Raw genomic sequence first — 21283 nt, 5'->3', positions numbered from 1 at the left:
TTTCTTTAGGCTTCCTGCAAGTTGTTTCATTCACAGTAAGATATTACTATTATTAAATCTTTAAAAGGTTCACTTTCTTTCCCTTTTGGATGGTGTACTCCAGTGGCGGGCAACCTGCGGCCCACAGGCCAAACACACGTCCCGTCATGGTACTTTGCTGGCGGGCCGCCAGACAGTCTGTTTACATTTGCACGGCCGCCCGCAGCTCCCAGTGGATGCAGTTCGCCTTTCCTCGCCAATGGGAGCTGTGGGAAGGGGCGCAGGGAGGTGATGGCCGCCGCTTCCCACAGCTCCCATTGGCTGGGAATGGCAAGCTGCGGCTACTGGGGGCTGCGAGTGGCCTTGCAAATGTAAATAAACTGTCTGGTGGCCTGCCAGTGGATTACCCTGATGGGCCACAGGTTGCCCATCACTGGTGTACTCCATTAGGAATGGTAGGGAGGAGAACTTGCAGAAACAAGTATATACCTCACTGCAAAGGTAATTTGGCCATGAGACTATTTAGTAAATATTTAAAGGGCTCTCAGTTACAAACAAAGGGCCTCAGACTTAGGAACATGTTGAATGATTTCATTGTCTTAGAGGGCCGAGGTGGCTGAGGTAATATTTTTTTATTGGACCCAACTTCTACTCCTCCTGGAATTCTGTGCCACTGCACATGTGCAGAATTCATGCCCCCTGCAGATTTCTTTGCTTCCCTGCAGAAAAAATGACTTCTGATGGGAAAGCAAAGGGAAGCCACAAGAAGGGTCACGTGCCCCTCCACTGCAGCATGGGTGCGTTGTTTTGGGAACCCAGAGCAGCTGGTGGAGAGAGAAATCCGTGGGGCAGGGGCGGGACTAGGGACTACTCTAGGGACTACTCCTACTCTGCTCTGGGCTCATCTGCTAGTCCTGGTTGGCTTGGGGGCAGGGGAGGATGGACTTCCTCTCCCTCTGCAAAGAGCGGCTGGGGCCAGGTCAGATGCACCCCCAGAAATTGCCCCTGGCTGCAGGAAACTCCAGCACTCCCTACCCCCGCTTTTTGCCCTCATTGCTTCTCAGCCACAGGGGACAGGTCACTGTATGGGGAGCTGATCCCCCATCCGCCCAACCCCCTTGCATCCGGACTCCCATATTCAACCCCCCCATGCCAAGCCTCACTCCCCCCGCATCTGAATCCCCACCCCACCCCACTGAGGCTTATCCCCTGTACCCATACCCGCCCGCTGAGCCCCTTCCCTTGCATCTGGACTCCCGCCAAGCCTCCCGCACTGAGTCTCCTGCACTCAAACCCCCACCCCAATGACCCTGAGCCCTAGCCCCTCTGTACCTGGACCACCCCAACAAGCCCCCACCATGCATCTAGATTTCCCCCCCCCCCCACTCAGCACTAACCAGCTGCATCCGGGCCCCCACCCTACTAAGCCTCACTCCTCCACCCTGCTGAGCTCCCCACACCCAGACTCCTCATGCTGAGCTCCAACCACTTTCACCTGGACCCCCCACGCTCGGAACCCCCCAGTGAGCCCCTGTACATCCAGATTTGGCCCTACACCCAGACCCCACACCGAGCCGCTCTCAGATTGCCCCACACAGAAGCCTCTCAACCCACACTTGGATCCTCCTACACTAAGCCCCTCGACACTTGGATCCTGCTGGGCTGAGCGTGCCTGCCTATACCTGGTGTTCTTGGCATGGAGGGGCAGTGCCCCAGGCTGTTTCTGGAGGCAGGCCCAGCCCTTGACCTGTGTCAGAGTCGGGTGAAGTCTCACTGCCAAGTCTGTGTCCCGGGGGGAGCTGCAGGGTGATCTTTCACCTCTGTGCAGCCAGTGGCCTGTGCTCTCCACTGCCCTGCTGGAGCCTGCAGAATTTTAAAATACTGTGTGCAGAATTTTTATCTTTTTGGCACAGAATTTTTAATTTTTTGGACACAGAATTCTCCTGGGAGCAAACTTCTGTTGATAAAAGAGAGAAGTTTTTGAGCAGCACAGATGTTGTTCTTCAGCTTTTCGGATGTTATCTTTTCTTCACTTAGTTGGTGTAGATAGCTTGTGTATGTGTTCTGTTATAGAAAGCAAGTTGTTGTGGTCTGTATTTTACATGATTATGTAATTCAGCTCATCATAAAGACTAAACCACGTGCTTTACTAGCAGAAGGAAAGCAAGGTGATTGTGCTCTGTCTTTGTGAGTCTAAAGTTCAAAACTGCAAGCGGACTGCTTAGTCATGTGCCATTTGAGCAATTGAGTGGTTCTGTTTTTCTCAATGCTATATAAGCAATACATGAGATTCTCTCAAGATCGTGTGTGTCCAGAGTCTTAAGTTTGGGTCAGCTGAGTATAATGAGATGTACTGTAAAGGACTCTGACTTTAAAAATGAAGTATGTTGTATTATATATTGTTTGTTTGTGGTTCTAATTTTTTTCCTCCGTTTCATATTTGTAGTGGGAGCTGAGAGGTAGAGGATTGAAAACTGGATTGTTTAATTTCTGAAAATAATTAGCAGTTGAAGTGATAAAGAATAGTCACAAGTGAGATGAGGTGGCCATCAGCTGATTGGATTACATTTAGTCTAGGGTTTGAGGCACAGCAGGAGTGTCAGACCTGATGAAATTGAGAGCTCTGAAACAGAGATTTTTTTTTTTTTAACCCAGAATAGTTGTGGATTCTTTTAATCAAAACCCCACAGTTTTGGAACCTATTCTACACAGTTTTTATGCACACTTTCTGTTTTTAAAAATAAAACACAAATATGCTTTAATAGATCCCCTTTTCTCTAATAAAATAGGCACCTTTTTGTATATGTGTTACTCTAGATATCATCTTTCCAATTAAAGAAACACTCTAAAATTACTGTACTAGGAAACCTACTGGCAGTCACCAATAACCATCTCCAACAATACTTCTACCCCATAATAAACAGACCCTTTCAAGTCCTACACTCCAAACACCTGAATAAACACACAAATCTTGCATCATGTCTTGAGTGTTCAAATCTGGGTTACTTCAGTGAGGAATAAGTTCCAAATCTGAAGGCCCCTAATGAAGAAAGCGGTACCAGCACCTCCCCTCTTATTTTTAAGTGAAGGGGCTCTTGCTCATTGCTTAAGCTGATCTGGGGTGTGCAGCTTTGCATGGGGAGAGGCAGTCTCTAAAGTAGGCAGGTTTGAAAAATGTTAGGCCTTTATAGGTCAAAACAAACACCTTAAATTCTGCATGGAAACCAATAGATTCCTTTGTTAGCGACATTGGTCAGCTGAGTATTTTCTTGCTGGATACTTTGCTGTGAAGTACATATGTGCTTGGGGAACATAAATAAAATCTCATGCAAGTGAAAATCATTCAGAAAATTACTTACCCAATTGTATGTGTTACAATTATTTAAGGTTGACTACAGTTCCTTGTTCTGTCACTTGTTACAGCGTACAGGAAGGTAGACATGCTTAAATGTTCGTTCTTGTGTGTGTTTGGGCATCTGTGTTTGTACAGCCAATTTTGGGCTTTCTGTATTATCATATTAATAGTTACCCATTAACATGGAAGAAAATGTGCACTGTTCAGCTGATATCTCTCTAGAGGGTTGATGTCCATGAAGTTAACAGATCTGTAGAAGTATTAGAGGCTAACCTTGCAAAAAGTGAAATAAGAGGAAAGCTGCAGCAATATATTATAAATGCTGTATTATGGGAATGATGATTAACCACCTCACCCCCAACTGTCTATCTATTAGCTTTCAGACTACGAGATGCTGGTATCCACAACAGAGCAAAGTAAGTAGGTATGCTGCAAGACATGGCTGACACAAATAGGAATTGAGACATTTTTTAAAATCACTGTATCTTCTACAAGGATATTACTTGCCTTTCTAAAATCACATTCCTGTATTTAAGAACCATACCAAAGTGGATGACAAACTACTGGAGATACCAAACAAAAAAGTTAAAAACTAATCACTTTTGCCATGGCAGAGTCCTCATTTTATTTGGATTGTATGAAAGAGCATATCTGTGCTTAGGGAAGTGGAACATTAAACTTAAATCAACATAATAGGTAAATAAGTATAACAAAGTTCAAACACCCATATCTGCTGTACAGTGGAAACCTCACCTAATCATCAAAATAGAGAAAAGATTGGGTGGGGGGGAGATAATTCCAACTGCCTTTCCCACCGAGGGAAAAGAAGGGTATCATTCTTATTCAATAATTATTTAAAAGCACAGTAAAAGTATTCCCTTAATAACAGACACAATTGAGGTTGTGAAATACAAAAAATAGGGAAGTGGGGAATAACAAATGAGGCCAACGTAAAAAAAACTCGTAATATTTAAGTCAGAAGAATGATTAGAGAAGTGGGGGGAGAGTTTCAGTCTTTAGGGCTTATTAGCTTGCCTTTCCTGCAATCAGTGACATGATGCTGAGATTCCTAAAATGCAAGTGGTATCACAGTGCAGATAAGTGTCAGCTAGGCTCTAATATAGGTGAGACTTACACAATTCAGGGCCTTAAAAACTATTTATGCCAATTTAGAATCGACTTGCTGCTTTAGAGACAGCGTGAATGTAATATGATTGCTCAAATCAGCTGTTGTAGGCTGAGCAAGCTGCCAATGACAGAGAAAGGATGGAACTGCAATAATCAAGCCTCCTGATCATGAGGGCATGTTTTGCTGATTCATTACAGGTTAAATAACGCTGCGTATGCTGTACCTGACATGGTTTATCATTGACAGAGGATGGTCAAGGTTAAGCCAACATCCTTATTTTTCTTCATTACATCTGCATGAGTTCTCTTGAGTACGTCATTGGGGTCCAGGTGCAGCTGTAGTTGAATAGTTGCTGTTTCTCCATTAGCACAGTAGAACAGGAAAGTGGATTCTGAAGAGTAAACTATTCAATTGGTGGGCTTTGTAGGCATCAGTATTAAATTGGCTAAAAATATGCAGGGCTTAAATGCAATACTCTGTGTGTGTGTGTGTTTATTATATATATATTTCTGAAGTCATTTACATGGAAGAAAGAAATTGAAGGGACAGTCAATTTATTTTTGACTAATTTAAAAAAAATCCAGTTTCTGTCAGAGTACCTTTTAAATAATATGCTCTGAAAGTGTTTGTAAGCAGTTTTTTAAAAGTACGTAAGGGTTTTTTGCTTCTTGGTTGATGTTTACAAAGTCTATTAGCAGTGGAGGAACTGTTTACCTATGCAGAGGAAACATTGAAACGATACACAAAGTGTTGGAGGGTACGTCTACACTGCAGTTAGACACCTGCAGCTGACCTGTGCCAGCTAAGTTGGCTTGTGGGGCTCGGGCTGTTGAATTGCAGTGAAGATATTCAGGCTCAGACTGCAGCCCAAGCCCTGGGACCTTCCCATTTCGCAGGGTCCTAGAGCTTGGGCTGTAGCCCAAGTCTGAACATCAACATTGCAATTAAATGGCCCCTTAACCCAAGTAAGCCCCATGAGCCAAAGTGAGCTGGCATGGGCCAGCCATGGGTTTTTAATGGCAGTTTAGACATACCCAGAGAGACAAGGTGGATGAGGTAGTATCTTTTATTGGACCATCTTTTATTGGTGAGGGAGACAAACGTTTGAGGTTACCCAGAGCTCTTTAGGTTTGACGAAGTATTCTCAAATATGCAGAATAAACAAGATGGGGAAAAAAAAGAAATCTTTTTGTTAATTTCTGAGTTATAGTAATCATAAGTCAAGTACAGACGGTACAAAACTTTCAGACAAATTTGAGGTTTTTTCCAAATAGATAGTGACTCTGTAAAGATAAAAGGAAGAAGATACTGAGGATGCCCCAAAAGTTAATGTTACAAACTAACTTTACACAAGCATCAAGTTAAAATGCTGCATAAGTTTTAGGTTCAGAAATTTATTACAAACCAAAGTGTGTCTTAGGGCATGGCTACACTTGGGAGTTAGATTGCATTAAAGCAGCCCAATTCACAACACGTCCATGCTGGCAAAGCACATATTGCACTCTGACTCTGCAGCTAGAGCACTCCTGGTACTCCACCTCAGTGAGTGGAATAACATTTGATGCGCCCCCGCTGGAGCGCTGCGGCGCCAGTGTGGACGTCCTGGTCTGTTAGTGTGCTCTGATCGGCCTCCAGAAGTGTGCCACAATGCCTGTTCCAGCCACTCTGATCATCACTTTGAACACTACTGCCCTGCCCTCAGGTGACCAACCATCAGACCCGCCCTTTAAATTCTCTTGGAATTTTGAAAATCCCCTTCCTGTTTGCTGAGCCAGGCGTAGAGTGCTCTCAGCGAATCTTTCCAGGTGACCATGCCTCCAAGCTCCAGGCAATCCCCAGTATGGAGCAATGGCGCGGTGCTGGACCTCATCAGTGTTTGGGGGCAGGAAGCTGTCCAGTCCCAGCTGCGCTCCAGCTGTAGGAATTACGATACCTTCGGGCAGATCTCAAGGGACATGATAGAAAGGAACCATGACTGTGATGCTCTGCAGTGCAGCATTAAAGTGAAGGAGATGCGGAATGCCTACTGCAAAGCCCACGAGGCAAACAGCTGCTCTGGTGCTGCCCTTGCAACCTGCCATTTCTACAAAGAGCTGGACGCGATACTTGGGGGCGACCCCACCTCCACTCCAAGTACCACCATGGACACCTCAGAGCTGAGTGCAACAGGGCAGGAGGAGGAGCAGCAAAGCGGGAGCGAGGGTACTGAGGAGGAGGAAGACACCCCGGTATCCCTAGAAGCATGCATCCAGGAGCTGTTCTCAAGCCAGGAGGAAGGTAGCCAGTCGTGGTGGTCGGTGCTTGGGGAAGGGCAAACACCAGAGGAGGTTCCTGGTAAGCGGCTTTTATTTTGGGAAGGAAGTTATTAGGTGCGGGCTCTTGGGGTGAGGAGGGTTAGGGCTGCATGCATGCTTATATGCGGAATAGGGCGTTGATGTGCTCTCTCAAATCACGGTAATCGGACTCAGTGATCTCTTCAAAGGTCTCAGCCAGAACTTGGACAATGCGCTTGCGCAGGTTTCTTGGGAGAGCCACTGTGGTCCTTGTCCCAGTCAGGCTAACGTGTCTGCACCACTGTGCTGTGAGGGGCGGGGGACCATTGCTGCACACAGGCAAGCATATGGGCCAGGGAGGAAGCCGCATTGCAGTAGAAGACCCTCCCTTGCTTCCCAGGTCACCCTCAGCAGCAAGATACCTTCCAGGATGAATTCCTGTGGAAAATGTGGGGACAGTGTTTGGTATAGGGGCCCCCTGCAGCTGTTGGCTCTCCCCAAGGCACAGAAACCCAGAGGACAGTATGGCCATGAAAGAATCAGTCACGCTTGACCCTATGCTTACTCACCATTTTGGTGCTCCCAGGGGTTATGTGCACTCGCTTTGGGACAGGCAAATTATGCGATTGTGTAGACTGTGCTTGCCCTCCTTAAGTATGGGGGAATCATTGCTCTGTCTGGTGTGAACAATTCTGCCTCGGTTAAGTGTTACATTTTGCCTTTACAGATGCAACCTTGAGATCTCAGCTGTCCGTGTTATCACTGGCCGAGAGACTGCAAAGAATCAGGAAGAGGCCACGTAGAAGCAAAGAGGACATGCTGCATAAAGTCATGCAGCACTCCCTTAATGAAAATCAGAAAGTTCAGGAGTGGTTGGAGAGTGTAAGGAGGGTCCGCCAGCAGAATGCGGATCGCCGGCACCAAAGCACAGAGCTGCTGATAAGCATCATGGAGCGCCAAGCAGACTCGATCCAGGCGTGTGTAGCCATGCAGGTGGAACACTACCGCGCCCCACCCCCGCAGCCCTTGTCCCAAAACTCTTTCCCTTGTGCCCCCATGTCACCTCCAACCCACTTTCCCCCGCAATATAGGGCCAGGGCATCCACACTGGTACCGCAGCGCCCCAGTGCGGGCGCATCAAACATTATTCCACTCACTGAGGTGGAGTACCAGCAGCGCTGTAGCCGCGGAGTCAGAGCGCTCTACGTGCCTTGCCAGTGTGGATGGGGAGTGAGGTACAGCACTCTGGGTGGCTTTCTTGTGCTGTAACTCGCAAGTGTAGCCAAGGCCCCAACTTCTCAAGTGCTCCCAAGTCACAGTACTGCAGACTGGAGATTTTTATTTACTTGATCAAGCTATCCTATTTTTCTCTCCTCTCCTCTCCTCTCCCCTTCACAGCTTGTTTAATCACACTACTTTCACACTAAACACAGCCATAACAACAGGGACATTTTGTAAATAGCTTGTGACTTTGAGGGAGAGCAACATGTGAAACGTACGTCATTGTGGCAGCATAAATTCTGCTAGTGTGAGTACAGAAGCTAAAAGTGAGCTTTAAAGTATTGACAATATAACTTAAATGTGAAATTTCACTATTTAATTTGTGATCAAACTTCAGTCACTTTGGGAGAGAATTTGGGATGGAAATTGGTAGGTATGAGTCTCTCTCTCTCTCTCTTTTATTCCATTGCTATCCCTCTTTCTTTGCCCTTTTCCCATTGAAATATTTGTTATAACTAGGGCTGTCAATTAATCTCAGTCAACGCCTGCGATTAACTGAGAACAAAATTAACGCGTTAATAGCATACATCTGGTCGGAGGGAGGCATGGGCTGCAGAGGGACTTGACAGTGTCCAGTCAGATGCAGTAACCCAGTCTGCCTCCGGAGGGTGGGAAGAGGAGACGAAGGAGAGGAGAGAAAAGAAGAGAAAGTGGCTCCCATTCTGGCACTGGCAGAGAGGTAGGGATCTTGAACCCACCATTGCCTCCAGTTGGCCCCTTACTCTGGGGACCGACCCCTTCTTCCTGTGCCATGCCTCAAGACTCCTCTAAAGGAGGAACAAGAAGTAGGACTGAGTGGACTTGTAGACTCTAAAATTTGACATTTGTTTTATTTTTCAGTGCACTTAGATGTGGGGAAAAATAATCTACTTTTCTAAGTTCATGATAAAGAGATTGCACTACAGAATTTGTATGAGGTGAATTGAAATACTGTTTCTTTTTGTTTTTTATAGTGCAAATATTTTTAATAAAAAATAATACAAATTGAGCACTGTAAACTTTGTATTCTGTGTTGTAATAGAAATCAATATATTTGAAAACGTAGAAAATATCCAAAATATTTAAATAAAAGGTATTCTAATACTGTTTAGCAGTGTGATTAAAACTGTGATTAATTGTGATTAATTTTTTTATCTCACGATTAATCATGATTAACTTTTTAATTGCTTGACAGTCCTAATTATAACTTAATAATAATGTGTATATATATACACATTATTCATAAGCAAGGGGAGACCAAATGCCTTGACAAACTAAATAGAAACTTTGACCAGCAGCCTTTCTACTGTGAGGAATAACTTTGTTTCAGTAACTGAAAATTATGCTTTCCTCTTTTAGCCAGGTCATATTGTGAGAAATTACTTGCACAGCTCTAGAAATAAAGCTAACTGGAAACTCCTGTATCCACAGAACCTGACCTTGAATGTATTTGTTCTTTTGTACACTCATCCGTGCTCAGAACAGTAACTAATTTATACTGGTGTTTAGTTTTTTTCATGCAAAGCTTCTATATTTATGCTTAGGGGAGGAGAGGTTGCTATAACTTTTCTGAGGATGTTATATATATATATATATCTTCATTTAGTGTGGCCCTTAGGGGTTACAAGTGAAACTGAGCAGAATAGATATTTTGGAAGTAAATATGGTGTAGAAAACAATTAATGAAGGACTAGATTATGGGAGTAGTAAATCACTGTAATACAGTACAGTGTAAATTGCTAGCTTGAGCTTTGTGATGATAAAGTAGTTAATATACAATGACTTTTGATTGGTGTGAACTGAGCTGGGGAATCTCTGTCAAACTAGATGGCATTCATGTCACAGCTACTCTCGAATTCTCAGCAGAAGGAACTGAGTGAACATGGAGATTAAGCTACTCTTCAATTTCCTGAGGTGGAGTATCCAGCTGAAGGTTGGCAATGGTGTAGGGAAATTTGTCCCACTGTTCATGCTGTACTGATTTTCAGATAGAACTACAGTCTGTATGGTTGTCAGTTTGGCACACTTTGAGGCCTGAACTCACTAAAATATAAATAGATTTCATAGATATGATTAATTTTCCATTTCAGTTTTGTACATTATGTACTGACCTATTGGTAAATTATTTTTTGATATATGAAGGAGGGGAGATAGCCCACACCTGAAAAGCAATGTGATTTTATTTCAGGGACGTTTGCAGGGGGTGGAGGTAGAATGTGGCCTTTTAAGATAAAGACCAAACCTCCCTGGAGTTCAGAAGACTTTTCACTCTCTTTTTTTCATTGCACACTGAAGCTCGCAACTTAAAATACAACATTAGGGTTTTCATTGGAAATACTTCAGGAAACACTGCAGGTATTTTGATGTGTTGGTTTTCTGCATGCTCTGTGTTACACAAACAGATTAGGCAATCCAGTGTAACCTTGTTTTTGCTTGTGTAAAGAAAAATGCTAAGCTGTAGTTTTTAGTGTCATGTGCTGGATTTTTGATTGGAATGGTACTGAAATATTTGCAATGGAATATATTTCCTTTTTTGTATGCTGTATAAAGCAATTGTTCTTTTTAAAGAAAAAGTGAAACTGTAAATACTCTATTAGCAGTCTGATTCAGAACCTGCCTTTTCATAGGAAAGGTGTGCATGACTGTTTGTCAGTGTCAGAAGTAAAGTGATGTTTAACCAGTTTGAAAACTGTGTGGGGTTCAAATCCTTGAGAGCCTTGTTTCTTTCTGTTAAATGTACCTCAGCTACATGGTACAAGTACTGTAAGTAGCTTCAGGTTCTGTATAGTTGGAGTCAAGCGTGTTTCTCTTTGGAATTAGTTTGCTTTCCCCCTAGGAAGGCTAAGCACTTCTTAAAGAATCTGTTTCATTAGGGTTACCATACGTCCATATTTTCCCAGACATGTCCGGCTTTTTGGTTTTTAAATCGCTGTCCGGGAGGAATTTTAAATATCTAAAAATGTCTGGGATTTTGTCATTATTATTTTTCCCCAAAGAAAGAGAGTGAATGTTGATCACTCGAGAGAGTGCCCGCTTTTTTGCCCTAGCTCCCAGCGCTTGCGCCATGAAACAGCTGTTTCGCACAGCTGGGAAGGAGGGGAAAGCAGGGGGAACGTGGTGTGCTCAGGGGAGGAGGCGAGGCCAGGGCGGGAATTTGGGGAAGGGGTCCAATGGGATAGGGAGGGGGCGGAGTTGGGGTGGGGACTTTGGGGAAGGGGTTGGAATGGGGGCGGGGAAAGGGTGGAGTTGGGGCAGGGGGGGCGCAAGCAAATCCCTCCCCCGTGGAGTGTCCTTTTTTTTGAATGTTCCAATATGGTAACCCTAGTTTCATAGTAAAGATTCCTTCAACTGCTTTGCTTTTTTTTTTTTTTTTTTTTTTTTTTTTACACATTACAAAATGTCTTCTGTCGCAGTGCCTGCTTGCTTATTTAGTCTCCTTAACTGCCCCAGATCTACTCCTGTTGAAGTCAGAAGTAGAAAAGTAGGCAGATTTTGGAGACAGCACAAATTAAAGCTTCATTTTGTGTATTTTAATGTTCTACAGAGAAATAGCTTGTGTCATGTCTTAGCAAGCTTTTACTGTAGTGAAAGAAATATGGTGAAAAGTATTTTTGTGCAGTGCTTGCCATCCAGTGAATTTTTTTTGGCATTTTTCTTTAATTTCAAAAGTGTATTATTTAGTAGTATTTTGCTGCAAATATATATGGTAGAGCTACTGCAATAGCAGAAAATTGTTTACACATCACTACTTTAGAAGAGGACAAGCTTTTTGTCCCCTTGTTTATTTTGCTAATATGTTTTTAAAATGATAGTGTTGGGGATGGAGGGTAATGGCTAATTTGACTGCTCATGGAAGAGTGTGACTGCTGGGTCTAGCTCTGGTTGGGCATTGCTTAAATTCATTGGCAGAGTTACAGGAAATTAAGCCCCAAGAAGGTCTGTAGACAGAAGAAGAGCATTTCTCCTTTGCATCTTACAAACTGAAGTGAAGAAGATCTGAATAATTGAGGGGCCACTCAATCTTACAGAAAAAATGTGTTTAATTGTACTGCAGGAGCAGTGTATTCAGAGGAGAGACTCAAGGGTGTTGGTTTTCTATAAATGGGTGCCCTTGTATTTGGTAAGAAAGTGCCCCCATGTTGCTTCCCTCAGTCGTCCTCATTCCTGGTTTCTCTGTTTTGTGCCTCTGCAGTTTCACTTGAATCAGGGTAAATACCTTGATCAGGGTTTAAGTGATTGTGCTCTGTGCAAACTACAAACTATAGTTGGTAGTAGAATGGGTCAGGGAAGGAGACACCACTAAATGGGAAAGCTTTGAACTCTAGAGACAGGGCCCCTCTTGATGCTCCTGGAACTGTAACATCCTTAATATTCCTGCTGTCTGACTTTATAGGACCAGGATGGCTAATTTAAGTTGTACCAAATTATAGGTCTTTTATGTTGGAAAATGTCCAGTGCAGAATACTAAGCTCCTTGTCACTGATGATAGTCTTAGTGTTTAAAACTCTGGTCTTAAGAGAACATTTTTCTGTAATAGTTTCTTTCACATGTTGTGTGTTACTTTGTTGCTTTTGGGATGGATATGAATGTTTAAGATGTGTGTTTGGGTATACAAAGGTTAAATTTCATTACCCAGAGTTAAATTAAGTTCAGGAGTGTGGGCAACTTTCTTGCTCCATATGTGTACAGAACCCACTCTGTGGTAAACTCTCACATAGTTTGCTTGTACTGCTGCAGCACACTATCCTTCCTCTACAACACCAGAGTGACACAAACACTTTCATACTAGTCTTTCCGTCAGCACCTCTCAGCAACCCTGGAACATTTCATCCTTTGTTGGGAGAGAACAGAAAAGACAAAATGAATAGAAGAGACCAAGTGACCTCATCTTTGTTTGCTAATTTCTCTCTCTCTCTCTCTCCTGCTGAGCTCTAACCACCTCTCTTTCTTCTTCTCAGCCCCTTACTCTCACCTGGTTCCTTTCCCTCCCAGTACAGACATACTTTGGCCTTCTCTAGTTTAAAACAACCCACCCTTGATGCTTTCTTTCAAATAATCACCAAATCCCTCTTCTTTCCATTCATCTTCAGATTTATTGAACATGCTGTTAATTCCCAGGGAAACTGTACCTCTGACCCCTCCTGGTCTTTCCATGTGCACGCCCTCTAGGTCTCAGGCCTCAGACTGTCACCTTCCTCTTGGGATGGAATCATCCAATTCTCCCACCCTCAGATGTGGTGGCAGGTTGTAGTGTTCTGTGTATCAACTGTGATCACCTCACCAAGTCTGACTTATGTCCAGACCCTGTTGTTCTGTTCTCTTTGGGGCAATGACCATGTAATCAGTGACCAAACAACCTCCTAAAGCAAAGCATTATTTATTTAGAGCTAAAGCACTTCAGAGACAACATATCTTAAAAATAATAAAATAGGCTGTCAGAGGGTTGCTGCACCTGTATTCACTTTCCTTGGTCCCTTGAGGACACCCACTTAAAGGTTTCCTGCTCCTGGGCAGAGACTTGTATCTTACTCTGTCCTGACCAAGGGTTTTAAGGCCGCACAGCTCCCTGGATTTAAAGACTACCTAAATAGGCCAGTGCCTGTGTTTTGCTTTCTCTCCAAAGGCTATGATAACTATATTGCCCACAGTTATAAGTTACTACACAGATTCTTCTGAGCAAGCACATTTATTCTTAAGGTAAAAGCATTACAGTGAAAACATTAAAAAAAAATACAAGTTCCTATACACATGCTAAAATCTTACCATAGGTCACCCATCAATACTGTGGGCCTCTAGTAGATCAAGTTCTTCCAAACCTTCTGCAAAGATTGGAGGCTCCTCCCCACCCTTGGACAGAAAGTCCTGTCTGAATGCTGGATCAGAAAGAAGCCCTGAATCAGTTGAAATTCAGGATATTTATCCAAAAGTCCTTCTTTTGTCTGTTGGCCACTAGAGAATCCAGCTTGAACCAGAATATGTAAGCCTCCCCTGGCAGTGATACTTCTCTCGGGAGCTTATAACCTGCTTGATTTGCCTTAATCACCATCCACTATTTTTTAGATCCTGGAGGAGCTGTGGTAATCCATCCCACTCTGAGTCCCTCCACTGGCTCTCCTTTCACTTGCATCAGATACAAGCTCTTGCTTCACCTTTAAGATGCTTCATAACTTAGTCCAGCCCTAGATGAGGTAGTAACCTATCATGAGATTGATCCCTGCCTTTGCTCTGCCAGTATTCCCAGCCTTCTACAGTCCACCATTCAGCTTCCTTCCTAAACACCTCCATGCTTTCTCCTACTCTCGCCCTCATGCATGGGAAAAATCGTAGATAAAATCCAGATATCTATTACTTTAACCTCCTCCACATCCATCCTTAAAGCTCACCTTACCGTGATCTCTACAAAACCCAAAACTATTCATCGTGGCTAGGCAGGTGACTTATTCCTCTTCTCCTTCTTTCCTTTTCCTGCTTCCTTCCTCTTTCTATCTTCAGTTACAAAACCTGTAACAAAGCTGTGCCAATTCTTCACCAGATTAATCTGTGTCTGATGATCAAATTTTAATTTTTTATTACACACATTGCTGAAATATCCATTCTCTGTAACCCTTACATAGCACTGGGATCTTCTTGGATGAATAAAATGCTTAGCATACTATATAAACTGATTATAGCGGACCTTTGGAATGCGGCCATCGCTAGGTTGTAATGTGAGCAAGGTGTGTTATAACATAACACATCAGTTTAGGACAAGAACTGAAACAGAATGCTGTATCAAGTTGAAAATGTATGGGTAACACAGGTGGGCAGAATGTAACTACCAGAATTTTAATTTGACCAGGACAGTAGGACCAACACTCCTATTTTTGTGTTTAAAGAATAAATTGCTTCAGAATTTTTAATAAATACAATTTTAAACACTGTTATCTGTTTATTTCTAGTTCAAACAGGAATTATTTCAGGGAAGTTCCAAGGACTTTGTTAGTCAGGAGGTCAGACTGGATGATCGCTACGGTCCCTTCTGGGTTTATAATCTCTTTGGGGGGAAAAAAAGTCATCAGTTTCTCGTAGTTCATCCACAAAGTATATTACTGAACTTTGCTGGATGCCCAGGAGAAAAACCAAAAGGATGTCTGAAGAAAAGTGACTTGACGTTTGTTAAGATGAGGTTCTGTTGTGGAGAAATATATTAGGAACTGACTAACAAAGTCTGATAGAAATGCTTTCTGCAAGTGGATCTGTTTAATTCTAGTTTGAGAGGACATTTTATGAGATAGCTGCTGTGCGTTTCCATATTATTAGACAGCAGCATTATCATTTTGTCAGTTCAGACAATGCTGTAAATAGATCCTTAGTTTGTTGTTCTCCAGCTGGGAATTTTGCTACCCTGTTGTTTTTTTTCTATGGGAAAGACTGTTTGTTACAGTCAAAAGGAAATGTAATGTTTGTTGTGTTTTTGGCCACTTGTTGAGCTCTGCTTGCAACAATGGTGCTATGTTAAATGGCTCTTTGTGGTAATCTGGGATAACTGAGTTATTTTTTCCTAGACCTGTTTTTTTTTTTTCACACTTTAAATAGTAAAAAAACAAAACCCATCACACATTATACAGATAAAAAACTTACAGTAGTAAAGGTCAAAGTTGTTTTGATTCCCTTGATGTGTTTAAATCTAATGTACATAGGATGCAAATCAAGGAGAAGAGTCTTCATCTGAACTGGTAGCCCTGTAATGGCTGGCCTGCAGGGAAAATAAAGTTTAGTTTTCATTTGATGTTCCATATTGGAATTTATAAGATTTGAAGAAGTAAGATGTTCCCTTCTCCTACATGGGGGAAGAAAGCCAGTAGTTTAAGGTTTCTCAACCTGCAGATTGTAACCACCCTCCTTTTCTCTCCCTTTTTTACTCTCTCATCTGTGTAATATAATTCCAGGAAAGTCTTTCTGTGTGTCACTCTGAAACCTTTTATATCTGTAGAATCAATGTGAAGCTATAGAAGCAGCTACAAGTATGATTGAGAATTCTCTTTGTTCGGAATAGCACCAGGCTGAATCATCACTGACTTTCATGGTCTGTTGCTGTCCAGTTTTTAACTTCTCAGCCATTTTGACTTTACAGATTACACCAGTGCTGTGTACAATGGCAGTAGGGCATGTATCTATGCCGTGCCAAGAGTCCTAGACTATTGTGATAAAAAGGTAGGTTAACCAAGCACCACCCTTACTCTGCAGCTAATTTGTATGTGACAGTTTCATTGGTTGTATGAAGGAGACTGCACAGATGGTGGATTACTTGGCCCAGCTGCCTTAGTTCTTCAGAACCACTGACACAGCAATACAACCAGAACACACAATTTATCCCTAACACACATACAGTCCCTCACCGCAGCTTACACCTCACAATCACCACCAGCTGTAAGGAGCACAGATTTTACAGGATTGTCACTCTGTATCACTGTGAAGCCTAGAATATCTGAGTCAATATGAAGCGATAGAAGCAGCTACAAGGATGGCTTAGAGTTCTTTTTGTTTAGAATATCACCCGGTTCAATCATCACTGGGCCGTCTGAGAATCAGATGGAATGTTGGAATCCAAAGGTTCTGTGGCAGTTGGAAAGTGACAGTTGATCAGAGAAGGTGGGAGTAACAGCTACAAGGGTAATAAAGAGGTGGTTATACCTCCAGCTGGGGGATAGTTTTGTGCACAAATTTAGGGGAATATGTACAAACAGCAATATTGCTTACTACAGCACAGCACATGGAACCAAAAGCCCCCATTTTTGGCTTTTTTATACACGACTTTACAAATTACACCTCTGTGACAGCATGGACTTTCTGCTACTAGTTTAAAAACAAGTTTCTAACCTTTATGGCTGCAGAGAGAACCTAAAAAATAGGAAAATCACACAAACTGATATGATGCCTGCCAAAATCTCAGCCTGAAATAATTGCTCTAAAATGAGTTTTCAACCATGGGCTGCAAATCACTGTTGGAGTCATGGCCACTCTGCGCCTCCTGTATTGGTAAATGGGAGGAGGCACCAGCTAGATTCTGGCTACCTAGGAGCAGGGGTTAAGAGCCACCACTTCGGTTTGGTTAGTAGATACCCCTTTCCAGTTGCAAATATCTGCTGCTTTTATATTTCTAGAAATAGTTAATTCAGTTGTTACTAGAAGGGGGATGAGGTAACTGAAGATATAAATCATTCTGTGTTTGGAATGGGCACAAAACAGTGTGAACAGCTAGATTCAAGAGTGATTCTACTCTGAAAGTGACGCTAAATTGGCATTGCGGGGATACGTTTGTGCATATTTTACTTACTTACAAACAAAATGGCTTTTAACTGCTACTCCTGTGAACTCAGCCTGGGATTTGAAAGTCCTGCTATATTTGTTCTCGTCATTGGAGTTTAATAATGTTGGTGATTTGCTCGCCAGACAAGTCCTGCTCACTCCATAGCTGTATTGATTCTGCAGTGTTATCAGACAAAATGTTAGGGTTTTTTACCCCAGTAATGGAAGCAGATATGATGCAATATACACAGTGAGCTTCTTGATTAAGCAAATGTTATTTTTACATATTCACAATTCTTTCTGACCATAACAGCACTTGAACCAGTGGACCATTTTTCCTGAAATCTGAGAGAGAGAAATTAGAGTTGTAGCCTGGGATTTGGGAGACCCAGGGTCAGATCCTGTTCCACCACAGACTTCCTGTGTGACCCTGAGCAAGCCACTTTATTCTCTTTCAGTTCCGTATCTGTGAAATGGGAATAATAGCACTTGCACATCTCACAGGGTTGTTGTGCAGATAAATATGTTAGTGTTTGAGACTCTCAGGTACACAGTAATGGGGGCCATGTAAGTACCTAAAATAGAAAAAGTATTAATCTCATATAAGGCCTGATCCAGCTCATAGAAATCAATGGAAAGGCTAAGTTAACTAATGTTTATATAACACTAGGAGATCCTCAGATGGAAAGCACTGTGAAGCAACTGCATGCATAGGGAAAAACTTATACAAAATTCTCATTGGTTCGCCTGACAACTCTATGTTGACTTGGATAGCTTTTTATTACCTTTTCTATTACTCTTCCTTATGAGCAAGTTCAATTAAAATGGAGGTAAAAATGGGTCTGGCTGCTAGAACTTCGTGAACACAATGGCTGCCATTATTCTGACATCAATACAACTGTGTTTTGTAAATTTCTGCAATGTAGAAGAGGCCATTTGGGCAAAGGTTAGATTAGGTTTGTTCTTATGCTTTTGGACAGCATAGAGGCCACTAAATGCATGATGTGCTTTCGTGATATTCTGTCCCGAGCCAAATCTGGTATATTATGGGATTAAAGGCCTGTGAGGGACAGGTGTCTGGCTCCATCCAGCCTTTGTGTTTTAGGTCTTCTGGATTTTTTTCCCATCCTGCTTTTATTGGGTCAAAGTAAAAGGTGATTTTTGCAGGGAAGTTGGTAGGTGTTTGGTGCATATGACCATGCCACCTTGGAGAGCATAGGGCAGGGGTGGCCAGCCTGTGGCTCCGGAGCCACATGTGGCTCTTCAGAGGTTAATATGTGGCTCCTTGTATGGGCACCGACTCCGGGGCTGGAGCTACAGACACCAACTTTCCCATGTGCCAGGGAGTGCTCACTGCTCAACCCCCTGCTCTGCCCCAGGCCCTGCCCCCACTCCACCCCTTCCCCCGAATGTGCTGTGCCCGCCCTCTTTCCCCTTACCCACCAGAGCCTCCTGTGCATGTAAAACAGCTGATCACGGCAGGTGGGAGGCATGGCAGGAAGGGGGAGGCGCTGGAGGGGTCAGGGGGCTGATGTGGAGCTGCTGACATATTACTGTGGCTCTTCGGCAATGTACGTTGGTAAATTCTGGCTCCTTCTCAGGCTCAGGTTGGCCACCCCTGGCGTAGGGCAACCATTTGAAATCACAAGACCGTTAAATTAGAAAATAGATCTATTCATTTGACTTGAGTTCATACTGTTTGATGTTTTTGTTCATTTGACAATACTTCATCGGAATGGTGTCCAACATCTTTTCAATCTTGACAGTGAGTGGCCATGTCCCCTAGATCAGAATACTGATCACTATTGTGTAGCCGTAGTTTGTCTCTCTACTTATCAGACTGTTCAGTTTGCAAAAGACATTCTTGATGAGATGCCCCATTACTGACTATGCTTTTGCACTGCGGACTTCAAGTTCTTTCTTGATGCTATTGATATTATCAACAACAGAGCTGAAGCAGGTGAAATCACTACCAATCTTGACTGGGTGGTTGCCTGCTAAGATGCTAGAGCCCTCCGTGTGTTTGAAATCACTAACTGGAAGAGTTTTGGTTTTACCCCAATTAATTTTTAGGCTGACTTGTGATGCTGAGCTTTTCAGGACTTTAAGTACCGCAACTCGGTTGTTCATTGATTTGACAACTAGTGCTATGTCACTGGCAAAATGGACGTTGGTGAGTTTCTTATCAAGGCATATGCCTAAAACGCAAGTATTTCATCATATTTTTAAAGTTGAATTTCGGTATAAAGGAAGCTGGATTTTTTTTCTTATGTGGGCTTGTGTGTAGGGGCAGACAATTCCCATATAAATTGGAGATTTCTTATGCATCTAAGCTGGTTTCCTTATATCTTAATTCCCTCTTCCTCAGGGGGAATCTCAGGCTGTCAGTGCCCAAAAGAAACCATATGTCTCGAAGCCGTGGTAGAATGAACTAGACTTAGAGCCTTCATGACTGGTTGTCAATTTCCAGATTTAAATGACGTCCTGTCTCTAACCTGTCTAAAGAGTCACTTATTTGACATCCCACAAGAGGCCCTTTCTGCAGCTGTCAAAGTCCTGTCATGTTTATTGAGTGTCATCTTCAACTGTTTTTGATTAAATAGAAAACATTAATTCTCTTATTGGAGAACTTTGGCAGCAGCCTGCTTTCCAGATCTTCAAGGAAAGCCACATGAAATGACACTTTCTGTCACTGTTCCTCACAGGGACACCCTCTTGTACACGGAGAAGAAATTGTATAACTGCTGCATCAGTTTTTTAAAAAGATGATTAGACCTTTGATCTGTATATTAGACAAATCAGAGAACTAATTCAGCACTGTTTGTCTGCAGTGGCCTTAAGACTGGAGGTCTTCATGCATGACATAGAAAGTGTACTTTTAGTTATATACCTATATATAAGATAGTACCTTCCAAAATCTGTATTGGAAAGATGTGGATTAGGAAGATATAGTAATTAGGGACAAACTTTCTAACTAGTCACAATTTGCTACAAATTAGTAAATGTTAAGTGTCTCAGGGTATGTCTACACTACGGAATAAGGTCGAATTTATAGAAGTCGGTTTTTTAGAAATCGTTTTTATATATTCGAGTGTGTGTGTCCCCACAGAAGTGCATTAAGTGCATTAACTCGGCGGAGTGCTTCCACAGTACCGAGGCTAGAGTCGACTTCCGGAGCGTTGCACTGTGGGTAGCTATCCCACAGTTCCCTCAGTCTCCGCTGCCCATTGGAATTCTGGGTTTAGATCCCAATGCCTGATGGGGCTGAAACATTGTCGCGGGTGGTTCTGGGTACATATCGTCAGTCCCCCCTTCCCTCCCTCCCTCCCTCCGTGAAAGCAAGGGCAGACAATCGTTTCGTGCCTTTTTTCCTGAGTTACCTGTGTGGACGCCATACCACCGCAAGCATGGAGCCCGCTCAGGTAACCGTCACCGTATGTCTCCTGGGTGCTGGCAGACGCGGTACGGCATTGCTACACAGTAGCAGCAACCCATTGCCTTCTGGCAGCAGACGGTACAATATGACTGGTAGCCGTCCTCGTCATGTCCGAGGTGCTCCTGGTCGCCTGTGTGAGGTCGATCAGGAGCGCCTGGGCTGACATGGGCGCAGGGAATAAATTTTTAGTGACCTGACCAGGTCATTCTCTTTAGTCCTGCAGTCAGTCCTATTGAACCGTCTAATGGTGAGCAGGCAGGCAATACGGATTGCTAGCAGTCGTACTGTACCATCTTCTGCCGGGCAGGCAAGAGATGACGATGGCTAGCAGTTGTACTGTACCATCTTCTGCCAAGCAGCCATGAGATGTGGATGGCATGCAGTCCTTCTGCACCGTCTGCTGCCAGCCAAAGATGTAAAAGATAGATGGAGTGGATCAAAACAAGAAATAGACCAGATTTGTTTTGTACTCATTTGCCTCCTCCCCTGTCTAGGGGACTCATTCCTCTAGGTCACACTGCAGTCACTCACAGAGAAGGTGCAGCGAGGTAAATCTAGCCATG

General features: G+C 43.2%; 1 protein-coding gene across 3 annotated transcripts in view; it reads left to right on the top strand.

Moving 5' to 3' along the window:
- Nucleotides 1-21283, top strand: part of SGMS1 (sphingomyelin synthase 1) — a 221983-nt gene that overhangs the window by 22702 nt on the left and 177998 nt on the right. The gene's annotated exons all lie outside the window — the stretch shown is intronic.

This window comes from Natator depressus, chromosome 7 (genome assembly GCF_965152275.1).
Source record: "Natator depressus isolate rNatDep1 chromosome 7, rNatDep2.hap1, whole genome shotgun sequence".
Lineage (NCBI taxonomy): Eukaryota > Metazoa > Chordata > Testudines > Cheloniidae > Natator > Natator depressus.
Note: the sequence above shows the minus strand (reverse complement) of the source record. Positions and strands in the feature narration are given on the sequence as shown.